The sequence below is a fragment of the Gastrolobium bilobum genome, unplaced genomic scaffold (assembly GCF_033153095.1).
Source record: "Gastrolobium bilobum isolate Gb01-03AN ecotype WA unplaced genomic scaffold, APGP_CSIRO_Gbil_v1 utg13672, whole genome shotgun sequence".
Lineage (NCBI taxonomy): Eukaryota > Viridiplantae > Streptophyta > Magnoliopsida > Fabales > Fabaceae > Gastrolobium > Gastrolobium bilobum.
The window spans coordinates 1581-14978 of NW_026895521.1; positions in this window are offsets into that span (position 1 = coordinate 1581).

Here is a 13398-nt window from a genome sequence, read left to right on the forward strand (position 1 = left end):
GTCTGGAGCTTGCAAGAGGTGGTCAGGTAGCTGAGGCAGCAGGGGATGGGGGTCATGTGTCAGATGAGGACGACTCGGAGACGGACACAGACGGGGATGACGAGTAGATTTAGGGTGTACATCATGTTATTATGTTTTGTTCATGTATTTCCTTTAAGTCGTTGATGTAATGTAACTTTTTTTAATGAATGCAGAATTGTTATGTTTTTTGGATCTATGTTATGTTGTGTAATGAATTTAATTCCATTTCAATATTGTATAACTTATGAATGGAACCTTTTTAGCAATTTGATCATCACGGCACAAAACAATATTGAACAGGTCACATTCATCCATAACACATCACAGCAAATCAGTACATGTGTTTAAAAAGGCAACATCTTGTATTGTTAACCGTAAACAAACGTTATGACAACATACGACTTGGTTTTAGGAATTTAACTCGGAAATTATGCTCCCTAAGTCACACTCCCTTAGTGGATCAGTGTAGAGTGGAAACCTAGGGCAAAAAACATGTGTAATTCGGATTTGGGTCCTAAACATCATGACATCAAATACAAACATAGCACTGTCATTACATTCAAATACAAACATCATGAGATCAAATACAAACATAGCACCGTCATTACATTCAAATACAAACATCATGACATCAAATACAAGCATATAAAACCATAAATGCCTATAATGTTAAACCATCAAAACATTAAGCCCCTCCCCTGCTTCCTCCGCAATTCATCTTGTATTGGGAATCCTCATAGGACATGTACGTTTGTTGTGACCAATTTGCTTACACAGGCTACATCTACGTACCAAAGATGCATTTGAGATAATGGTTGGGCCATCAATTTGTGGAATCAACAACTCATTGCCCATTGGATACCAATAAGCAGCATATACCTTATCAATTTGTGCAATTGAGAACACAGGATCAACATAATCATAGTGGTTCAACTTTTCTACCTTGCACACCGCTAAGACGTGACTGCAAGGAAATCTTCTAGATGTGAACCGTCCACATTGACATTTGCGATTGAGCAAGTCCACCCTCATTATGTCACCTGCATCATGAGTTGATTGATTGTAGGCATCCTCAACTTCAAATAGCTGCAGGTCCCTATCAAAAACCCGCACACGGAGGCTCACTGTTAATTGATCATTTTTTTGGATGATATCCTCAACTTTTTTTGCAATTCTCCAACCCTTTGCCTTTGCCTTTTGGATCTTTTCACGTCTCTTGACGAAATACTCAACAAGTCTACTTTGAGTCATCTTCACCAATGCTGTTATAGGCAAATTACGTGCACCCCTCAGGACCTTATTCACACACTCAGATAAGTTAGTCGTCATGTGACCAAACCTCCGACCGTCCTCATCGTAAGACCTGCACCATTTTTCTTTGGGAATCTGATCTATCCACGAAGCTACTTGAGGGTTACTGTCGATAAAATCCTGGAATCTGATATCAAAATGAATCTTTGAACTCAAGTACCCTGAAATACAAAATGATGTGTTAGATACAAAAGGATGAATTATATACAATTTGTACATATTAAAAAGAAGATTGTACCTAGCTTCATCAGGGTTTTCTTTAATTCCACATCTATGAACTTAGTGTTAAAGTTGCTTCCGATGTGGCGTAGACAAAACACATGATACGCAAATGGTGGCTGCCAACCGGCATGATCTCTTACAGCCCTGATGATGCTGGGATGACGATCGGATATTAGACAAATGCCATGCTTATGCGTGACGTGAAAACGCATGAGGCTAAGAAACCACGATCAATCATCCAATCTCTCACCAGGAGGAACAATAGCAAATGCAATAGGGAGAATGTAACCATCTCCATCTTGTGAAGTTGCAATCAAAAGAGTTCCTTTGTATTTACCGTACAAATGCGTGCCATCAATTTGGATTATGGGTTTACAATATTTGAAGGCCTCAATGCACTGGTGAAAGGTCCAAAATACTCGGTGAAAGACAGCCTTATCCGTATACACTCGACGTTCATCAACACATTGGTCCGTATCAATCTTGAACACAGAACCCACATTAACCTGCGTCATGTATGTCAGCCAACCAGGCAAGAATGCATACGATTTATCCCAGTCGCCAAATAACTTGACAATGGCTTTCATTTTAGCCTTCCAAGCTTTCTTGTAAGATATGTTGTATCCATACAAACGTTGTACCCTCTCTTGAATAAGAACTGGCTTCAATGATGGATCTTCTTTTAACATACCTATATAAAAAAAAACACCGGCCAACAGTCAGAATACAAACTGATTAACGTTAACATACCTTAGGAAGTTAGATATATCGAATAATACATACTGATAATGGTTGCACATATCACATCAGAATCCAACTGTCTATGATCCCGGGTAAGACCTTGGTTTAGGCAGGTGTGTTCTTTAACCCATTTACTAACCACCCAAGTATTTCCATTCTTCGGCAACAATGCCCTCACATACCAGGGACATCCATCATTATGGTGTCGACACTTCATCACAAATCTATGGTCATCACTTTTTGCCACAACGACAGTACGGTGAGCCTTCATACAATATAATTTGACTGCATGTTGCATTTCAGATTTGCTACGAAACTCCTGATACAAATATAAAGGATCCCCTAATTGCCAGCCACCGTGATCATCATCGTCACCATACAATATCTCCGTCTCATCATTAGGGTGGGCCCAATTAATGAAGGTATAATGTAAGCTTTCATTCCAAAATGGCTCGACCTCAGAACCTACGGATGCATTATAATGCCACCGTCAATACCATTCATAACAAAAAAAATAATTGCTAAATTAAATCTTTAAAAAACAAATCTCACCACTGCTAACAGGGTCAACACGAAGTGGTCTCGTAACCTGCGAACCCGGGGATGGTGAGCTTGTGTCAGCGTCGAAATCACCCTCTATGTCAGTATCTGACGTGTCACCTAGTGGAATAACACTCTCAGGTTCACCGTCCTCATCGCTGTCCATATCGGCATCCTGTTCATCCTCATCTATTTCCCGCAGTGTTATCTGACTTATGACATGTGCAGGTGCAGATAAATCGACTACTCTTTCTTCATGACCAAAATACGGTTCACTTCTTGTATGCATGGGTGCAGATGAAGATTGACCACAATCTAATTCAACATATATCTCAATAAAATTTTGAAATTTTCGGTCAACAATTGCATCTATGACACATTCGACATCTTCATCATCACATATATCGTTACCAATGTAGTAAATAGCATCCTTACCAACTGTTGTCTCTACCCTGGCAATCATCCGTTGAACGCATTGGCTGCCTTGCAAACCCAATTTTTGCTGAATTCTCTCCTTTAACTCATTGTATGTAGTGCCCCGTTTGATTTTCAACATTTTCGTTTTTCCTTCAAATTGAACACCATTGGGGCCTTCATAATGCTTTCCATCATAGTAGATCATTGTCACATACATGTTTGGACTTGTGCTCATCTTCCTCACGAAATTGGGACTTGGGTTCTGAAATTGGGGGTTTGGGTTCGGATTTTGGGGTTTGGAATTGGGCAATGACAATGATTTCACAATATTAGGTCTGTAGAGATGGTGGGATGAAATACAATCGGATTGAGAGGATTACACATGAACAAAGGGAGCTATTTAGGTTTACACAACAACAACAATCGAAATGAGACCGAAAACATGGAAAATATAGGGTTTCAGTCGACATTTAGTCGACTAAATATCGATATTTAGTCGACTAAATATCCCAAAAATGTAGTCGATTAAGATGATTTTTTAGTCGACTAAATTTGCGGTAGTCCACTTTCTGAAGATTGACCATTTGCTCGACTAAAACAGCAAGGTAGTCGACTAAAAGGGGGCAGGTTGGTGGATAGTTCTTGATCAGGGGCAAATTGGTTATTAATTAATTAATGAGGGGCAAAAGAGTCAAAAAGCCAAGAAAAGCAACTTTGCTTCTTTGGTTTCTAAATAATCATAGCTTAACTTAAGACAAGTAAAAGCATTCCTCACTTCTTCTTCCACGTGATCATCTATTGCCTCTGAATGCCTCAAGCTGTGTAATGACACCTCCCACTCAGCTTTAGATTTTCCTTTTAAGGAAGATCCCATAGCTACAATTACTAATGGTAGTCTATTGCATTCATCACAAAGTTCCCTCGGCACATTATTGAATGACTTAGAGAAGGCATCATCAATGTTTGCGTACTTTTGGAATAAAGTCCAAGATTCATCTTTAGATAGGAGATCCAGGTAAATACTTTTTTGACAGTCCATTGAACTACATACACCTTGACGGCGAGTGGTTACTAGGACCTTCCATCTGCCCTTTGAATCATTGTCCATGCGAATTCCTATATCCTTCAATTCAAACTTTTTCCATAAATCGTCTAGTATTATAAGAATTCGCTTCTTTTCTTTCAAACACAACCATAAGCGCTGTGCTCTTTCATCTTTATTTGTTTCCTTTAGCTCCAAGGTTAACATATCTGCCATTTTTTGCTGAATGTTTACAATGTTTGGAGTTTGAGATATGGTAACTAATATAACCTTATCAAACAAATTCAACTCCTCAGCTTTCTTACCCACTTCTGTTACAAGAGTTGTTTTCCCAGATCCACCAGTCCCCCACACTCCAATCATATAGATGCTATCATCCTGAATCGCCGCCCAAAGTGGAGTGTAAGCCACTTTTGTTGATTCAAAGGAAGTAAAATTTTCAGATGACAAGTACTGAATGCCTGGGAGAGAAGCAAGGTGAGAAAATGGCTGAATGTTGCTTTTGGCTTTGAATTTCCCCATTTCCTCTAACTTTTTTGCCAGTTGCTTGCATAAAAGATATCCTCCCCAGGTTGGACACCATCCTTCAAAGCAATTGATGTTTGTGTCCAACTTTTGTTCTAGCTTCTCTACCTCTTTCAAGACATTTTCACATCTTTCAGCCATTTATCTACCAGTTCTTCAATTACTTCAGTTCTTTCTTTGGCTTGTTGAACACGAACCAGCATGCTATCTCTTTCATATGTCAGCTCCTTCTTTTCATTCTCAAGATCTGTGATTACTTTATTCGGGAAAAAGAAGTATTGTCCCTCGCGAATTGCAGGCTCCACCAAAAGTTTAGCACTGTTAGTCGCAACAGCCTTAACAATATCAGCCACTAAATCCATGGTAACCTGGCAATAGAATCGTGTGCAATGATTAGGCCATCTGAGTGTTCAAAGATCCATCAATATGGAATGTATAATTAGGTCACTTAATTGTAGGATGACAAAGAAGCATCTGAAAGGACGTTTGGTACAAGAGAAATTTTTATTTGTCCGGGAATCTCGATTTTCAAAAATATGATTTTTGCATTCAGTTTACGATAATATCTGAAAATTTAAAATTTAGAAAAATTCAGTTTCCCGGGAATCCCTCAAAATCCCGCGTACCAAAGTGTTTGTTATGCGTGAAATAAATTTGAAAGAAGGATAAACTTTGATTGAAGTCAAAGTTCAGTACCACACTCAAAAGACTAATATTACACACGAATAAATTTTTATTGGGATGGTAACACAAAAACGGGAAAACAGACAACTTTGTGTTTGATCACATATAGATATCAAATCTAAACAGTAGATTTAAGTCGTATTTTGTTCCCAACAAATTAATTTTACCATAGACATATATAGTAAGTACATGCATATTCATTTCATAGTGGGTAAACTTCATACCTTGTCTTTGAAGCAGATGCAATGTTAGCTTGGCTGAGTTGGGAATCACAGAAGCAAAGATGGATACTTGTGCTTGTGCTATTACTTTAGGATCACACGCTGCAATGTTCTATTTTCTTCTTTAATGTTGAAGCGCAAAGTTATGAGATTGGTCAACGATTCCCTTTTGCTATTACCCACACCTACTCTACTCCCTTCAATTTTTTAATGTCTAAAATTAAGTTAATGACTCATCAAATATTATCAAATTAAGAATAAAACAGCCCGTTAACGATATTATGATCTCTGTATATTCTTTTATGCTTAAGGGCAAGGTCATGTGATTCGCCAACCATTCACACCCACTCTCTCTTCTCAATTTCTTAAAAGGTGTGACACTTGAAATGTTCTTAATTTAAAGAAATAATAATTATATCTTATTAACATTTCTTTTCTGATTTTACTTAATAAAAATGTCAAGAAATAACGATAAAATTTTACAAGGAATATAATATTTTTTAAATTTCTAAAAATAATAAATAATCAAAAGAAAATAGAATTTATAAAACTATAATTACTTTTTAATTAAAAGGAATAATAGGTAATGAATCATCAAATATTCTCACATTAATTTTAAAATTGCATGTTAACATTATTATTCTTGATTTTTTTTTCTTGTTTGATACACTATCCAATGCTTGCGCTTCATGTGACAAACTAGAATATTTGTTTTAAAATATCAATTTTAGTCGGAGGAAAAAGTAAAAGAAAAGACACACAAGTGAGCCTCCCCATGAATCATGATTAACAATTGGTCTTACTCGTTTATTTTATTTTTTTATGATTAGAGGAAAATTATTAGAACAGAACAAAAAACAAGTGGTAAGAACTTTTGTCTCACGATTAACTAGTAGTCGTTATTGTTTAATTTTTTAGTGATCAGACTCAAACTATTGAAATTAAAGAAAAGTAAGTGGCAACAATCTTAATAATCAATTACTCATTATTGACATCAAACAAATATAAGTGACAACAACTTAATATCGTTTTATTATTTAGTAGGATGCATGGCAGAAGGTGGGGTTGGAACTAGAAGGAAGGATGAACCAAAAGTCCAAAATCACCCTGCATGCCAAACACAGAGAAAGGATAAGGAGGAGGAAGACATTACGATCCTTCTTTACCGTTTAGATTTAGCTTAATCAAAATTCTTGCTTTATGACAGTTTTCGTCAACTTAAAATAATAATAATAATAATAATAATAAAAGGGTTAGCTTTATGTAAAGTGTTTTGATTCAATCTGTTTGTAGCTTAGCTAAAACATTTTGTGTGATTTCAAAATGGTATATAGCAATTAACGTAGGGTTTAGTGTGTGTCATTTAAAAGGATATAAGTTGTGTCCTTTTAGTGACTTACACAGAGTATGACCGGTCATATTCTGTGTAATTCTGAAAAGTTATTTTTTTTCACTTTACACGTAATGTGACTGAGAAGAGAGAAATTTTTTTTTTTTCAGATTTACACGAAGTATGACCGGTCATACTTCGTAAATCATCTAAAATGACACAATTTATGATCTTGCCAAAGAATAATCGTGCAACAAAAAATATCTTAAAAGAAATGGCTATAGGATTCTATTTGGATAATTATTTTTTATGAAAACTATAAGAACTAAATAAATTAGTAAGGAAAAAGAAAGAATTTTCAAGTCTCATCCAATGTTTGACCCATCAGCACATATTTGATAGACATATACAGCAAGAACCAATTTCGAACAGTGGCTGGGTGTTGTGTGCTGCCGGCTATGTAACACCGATACTGACACGTGACACGATACGACACGACACTCCGACACGTTAATTTTAAAAAATGTTAGATTTCGGCACGTTAGGACACGTTTTGATATTAAATAATATTTTTAATTTATGTAGTATATATTATATTTAATATTCAATAATTTAACAAAAAATAATCTAAACTTATGATATTCATAAATTTTGCAAAGAAACATAAGATATCCCAAATATTTATATTAAACTCAATAACATGGTAATCGTAGTTCAACGAATCTAATAGTTTGAACTAAAAACTCAACGCAACGTAACCTTTGAACCTTTTTTTAATTTATATAACGCGTGTTGGAGTGTCGGTGAGTGTCGGAGTGTCCGAGAGTGTCAAGAAGTATCGGACACGACACATCAAAATTTTTGAAGTGTCGGTGCTTCATAGCCTGATGTTTGTATGTATCCAATGCTTCCCAGCATTTAACATAAGGATGTCGGTGCTTCAAAGTTTTTGGTGTGTGTTATGTGTATGTAGTGTAGGGGTGTGTTCAATTCCCATGCAATGCAAAAAAAAACATAAGGATGTTGCTATTAAAGCCAGAAACTCACTATTGTGAAAATAACCTCCTAATCACAAAAATAAAAAATTAACTGCCTCACGTTTTCTTTCTTTCTTTTTTTTTTTTGTTGGATTCAACGTCTCCCATCTTTTAAATAAATTTTTGTCAGCATCCAATAAACACAAATATGCCTCTTGGACTCTTGAGTTCTTATGCTCAAATTTGGCTAGGTTTTTAAAATAGTTACCGATATATTAATAAACAATATTTAGTAGTAAAAATAATTAAGCTTAAGTTAACCTAAAATAGTAATTTAACATCTTGGAAAAATGTGCTTATATCACAATAATTGCAAAGTCTAGCAAATAAATAAACCCGCAAAATGTTAGATGAATAATATTGACATAATTTCAAAGGCCGGTCACTCAAAATAAGTCATTTGGAAAATTCTAATAAAATGGCTGCATTATAAAACATTTTAAATAATTTAATTGACACTTCATCAAACAATTGTCATGCAGAAAGAAGAATATGTATAAGCACAACTTTGGAGAAAAACAAGAGATCAGGTAATATAAAAAACTAAAATCAATAATGCTTCAATTGTCGTGAACCCAGTATAATCAACAATGAAGGAGGAAAGGGAATGAATACTTACCTTATTTCTTTTTTAAAGTATCATTCAATGTTTGAACTGTCAGCATCCATTTGATGGGCAAATAGAGTGAAACCCAAATTTGAGTGGCACTTATATGACTTTGCATCCCAAGATGCCAACTTGGTGCTTCCGGGTTATAGAATATTTCCTCCGACTTCCGGGCTAAAGCAGGGGAGTGCTTACTTATTCAGCATTGTGCATCTCTGGTCAAACTCGATAAATTCTAGTGCCCATTCCTTAAACACAACATTAACACGGCTGACACTGTTTAGCAGTAATAAAATCAAGAAAAGCATGGTTTATACAAGGCGATAACCCTTCACTAATTGAACAACACCAAAGCTAAAATATACTTCTGTCAAAGATTATCTCTATTCTTTCCTATTAATAGACGTACTCAATGCAAGAAAGTAACTCATGATATGTGGAATTTGTTTTGCCAACAATACTTGAGGAAAAGAAAAAGAAAAAGGAAAGCACGTGTCTAATCATTTTCATTATGCACCTTAATTTTTTTATTTTTTTTTTTGTTGAATTGAATATTAGTGTGCTATTTCTCAATAATTTTTTTTATTTTTGAAACTAAATATTTTTATCTTAGCCATTTTTTTTAATTAAATATGGACCCAGTGTCTTTGCAAACTGACCATTTCTTCAGGTTCGACTCAATCTAAATTTTTTCCGCTACAATAAAAATATATATAAAACTAATCCCCTAAACTAAAAGGACCTGAACGATGAAGGTTCAAAACTGAATTGAGTTATTTTCCTTAGAGGCAAACTGCCTAGTATATATACTAGATGTGCAGAGACATTACCCATAATTGAAGGAGAACTTATTACTACACTTAAGATGTATAACGTTTACGAATCACATGTTAATAATAATCATGCTTTATTTTATTTTATTAAACGGTTGGAGTTGAGTTGAAGATATGAGAAAATACAGAATACTTAGCTTGTACTCCTTGTGTAGGCATCCGACTTATGATATATAAGTACTTGTGCGTAATGACTTAGTGGCTTTGAACTCTGAGATGTCAAGGTTATTATTTGAAGGTCCAAACCTCCTGCGGCCATTTTGTTTCAGCATTGTCCGGGCACACTAACGCCAAAATTAATCGAGAATATAGTAGCAATAAAATAATAAAGGAAAAATTAGATAAATATAGAAAAAAGAAATTGAATGAGCATTGAGTACATGAGGGAAATTTTGAATTGTAAGTCTGCCACCGAAAATGCAGTGGCCAAGAACAGCCCACATGCTCATAGCTCTGATGATAATGGGCACTTCAAATTCAATGGGTACAACCATCACTTTTATACGTTGTTGAAATAGTTGTTTTCGAAATGTCTGACGAGCAATATTGGAGTCACATATAGAAGAAGCCATGTCATCTCCACTTATATGAAGTAGCTTCTTATAGATTAGACAATTAAAGTAGTTATTAATACTGTTAGTTAGTTACTCTTTCTGTACCTTCAATTGTAGTTTGTATATAAGCTTCTGTACCTATCAGAAATACATAAGTTTGAGTTTTCTCTTCTCCTTTCAAGAATATGGAGATCATAATTCTTTCTCCTTCTTTGATTACCTGCTTGTAATATGGTATCAGAGCTTTAGCCTCTGATATCCATTCTTCCGCTGCAACTCGCTTTCTTTCCTTTCTTGCCAATTGTTTCTAGCTTGCTTGCATTAACAATGGCTAATCCCATTCCAGAATATTTGACTAATCCTGGTCACTCCTTGTTTTTACACCCAAACGAGAATCCATCAATTGTTCTCGTCACTCTTTCACTCGATGGAAGGAATTACCATACATGGGCAAGAGCGATGAGCATGGCGTTATTGTCCAAGAACAAGCTTGGATTCATTGATGGCACCATTGTTCAGCCAGCCAATGATGATCCTCTGTTTGCAGCATGGCAACGCTGCAATATCATGGTTCTTGCGTGGATTCACAGAACCATCAACAAATCAATCGAGAAATCCATTCTTTGGATGGATCGTGCATCAGATGTCTGGATCGATCTGAGGAATCGTTTCAGCCAATCTGATATTTTCAGACTTTCTGATATTCAGGAAGACATTAATAAACTTCAACAAGGAGAAATGAATATTACTGATTACTTTACTGAGTTGAAAACTCTATGGGATGAATTTGAAAATCTTCGTCCATTACCTGTATGCCGCTGTAATCTTCGGTGTAATTGTGGTCTTCTTGAGCATATAAGAAACCATAGAGACCAAGATCAAACAGTGAAGTTCTTGAAGGGACTGAATGAACAGTACTCTCATGTCAGGTCTCAGATTATGATGTTGGACCCTTTGCCTCACATCACTCGAGCATTCTCCTTAGTAGCTCAGCAAGAGAGACAATTCCAACCCAACTCCCAAGGTTCTTCACAAGGTGAATTATCTTTGTTATCTCGTGTTCTCCCTAACATGTCAAATATTACTAGGAGAAATTTTGCAGATAAAAGAAACCAGAATCCTCCAAATTTTCATGGCCAAGGGCGTGGATCCAAAATATGTACTCATTGTGGGCGAAATAACCACACCATTGAAACTTGCTATCAACTTCATGGTTTTCCTCCGGGATATAAAGTTGGTATGAAGCCAAGAGGAGCTGCCAATCTAGTTCAGCAAGATAATGATTTCTCCAATGAGAACAATGGGTCCAATGATGAAATTGATCTTGGTGTTTCTTTATCACAAGATCAGTACCAGAAGTTACTTACCCTCTTGCAAAACACTCAACTTCAAGATGATAAGTCAGTTCATTCTAGCAATCTAGCTACCACAGCATCTGCTTCTAATCTGAATTCAGTTTCTTCAACACTCACATTTCATGATTGTTCAGGTAATGCATATATTCGATGGATCTTGGATACAGGAGCAACAGATCACATCTGTTCAATAAAGTCTATTTTTAGCTCATTACGAAAAATAGCCCCAATTTCCATCATGATACCAAATGGAGCTCAAGTTACAACATATATTTGTGGCACTGTTTTATTGCCCAATTCATTACACTTGATTGATGTTCTTTATGTTCCAGAATTCAAAGTTAATCTGGTTTCTGTTTTCAAATTGGCTAAAACCACAGCTTGCTACTTAACTTTTCTCAAGTCTTCATGCTTGATTAATCAGGTCAATACCAAGAAGATGATTGGTACAGCTGAACTCAGGGGAGGATTATATGTGATTGATCAACCACAACCATGCTTGAAGACTCATTCTGTTTCGAGTTCAATTCCAAATTCAGTTTCAAATAAAAGCTTTCAGAATAAAAGAGCTTTCTCGGCCAAGAGAATTGCTGATGCAAGATTATGGCATTTTCGTTTGGGACACTTGTCTCATGAAGCATTAAGACAAATGTCTATTGTATTTCCATTCATTTCATGTAATGATGTAAAACCTTGTGACACATGTCATATTTCTAAACAAAGAAAGTTACCTTTTCCTCTCAGTACCAGTAAAAGTGATAGAATTTTTCATGTTTTACATGTGGATATATGGGGTCCATATAGTTTACCTTCCGAATCTGGTCATCGGTTCTTTCTAACTCTTATAGATGACTTCTCTCGATATGTGTGGATTATTTTGTTAAAGACAAAGTCAGAAGTCCGAACTAAACTGCAGAATTTTATTGCCTACATAGAGACTCAATTTGATACTAAACTAAAGGTGTTGCGTAGTGATAATGGAAGTGAGTTTAATATGCCAGATTTCTATCAACAGAAGGGCATTATACACCAACACAATTGTGTTGAGACACCTGAGCAAAATGGAAGAGTTGAACGAAAGCATCAACATGTTTTGAATGTCTCACGGGCTCTATATTTCCAATCACACTTACCCCCTAAGTTTTGGAGTTTTACTGTCAAACATGTTGCACACTTGATTAATCGACTCTCAACTCCACTGTTGAATAATGAGTCCCCTTATTCCATGCTTTACAATAAGCCTCCTGTCATCAATCATTTAAGGGTCTTTGGTTGCTTGTGTTATGCCAGTACTCTGACTGAACAAAGAAGCAAATTCTCTCCTATGGCCAGAAGATGCACCTTCATTGGATATCAAGAAGGTATGAAAGACTATGTTCTCTATGACATGTTATCACATAATATTTTTGTCTCACGAAATGTAGTCTTTTATGAAGAATATTTTCCTTTCAAGGATAAAGCTAATGTTTCTGAACTTTCTCCTGACAAAGCATTACTTGAGTTTCCCATTTATAAGATTCCATAGCAAGATGCACTTGCCAATCCTGCTAATCCTATTCAGCCACATAAAGAAGCCATTGTTCGTGATCCTCCTCAACCTTTAAGGAGATCCACACGTAACAGAAGTCAACCTCACTATCTACAAGATTTCCACTGCAATTTCTCATCTGCCTCAACTGCAGAATCTTCTACTAAATTCCTATTGTCAGAGGTATTATCCTATAATGCATGTTCTTCTAAATTTACTCAGTTTTGTTGCAATTCCATGACTCAAACTGAGCCAAGAACCTATCAACAAGCTGCCAAACATGAATGTTGGAAAGATGCAATGCAAATTGAGATCAATGCACTGGAACACAACAAAACTTGGACACTTGTCGATCGTCCATCTGATAAACATATTATAGGATGCAAATGGGTATATAAAATAAAGCTCAAGGCTGATGGCAGTGTTGAAA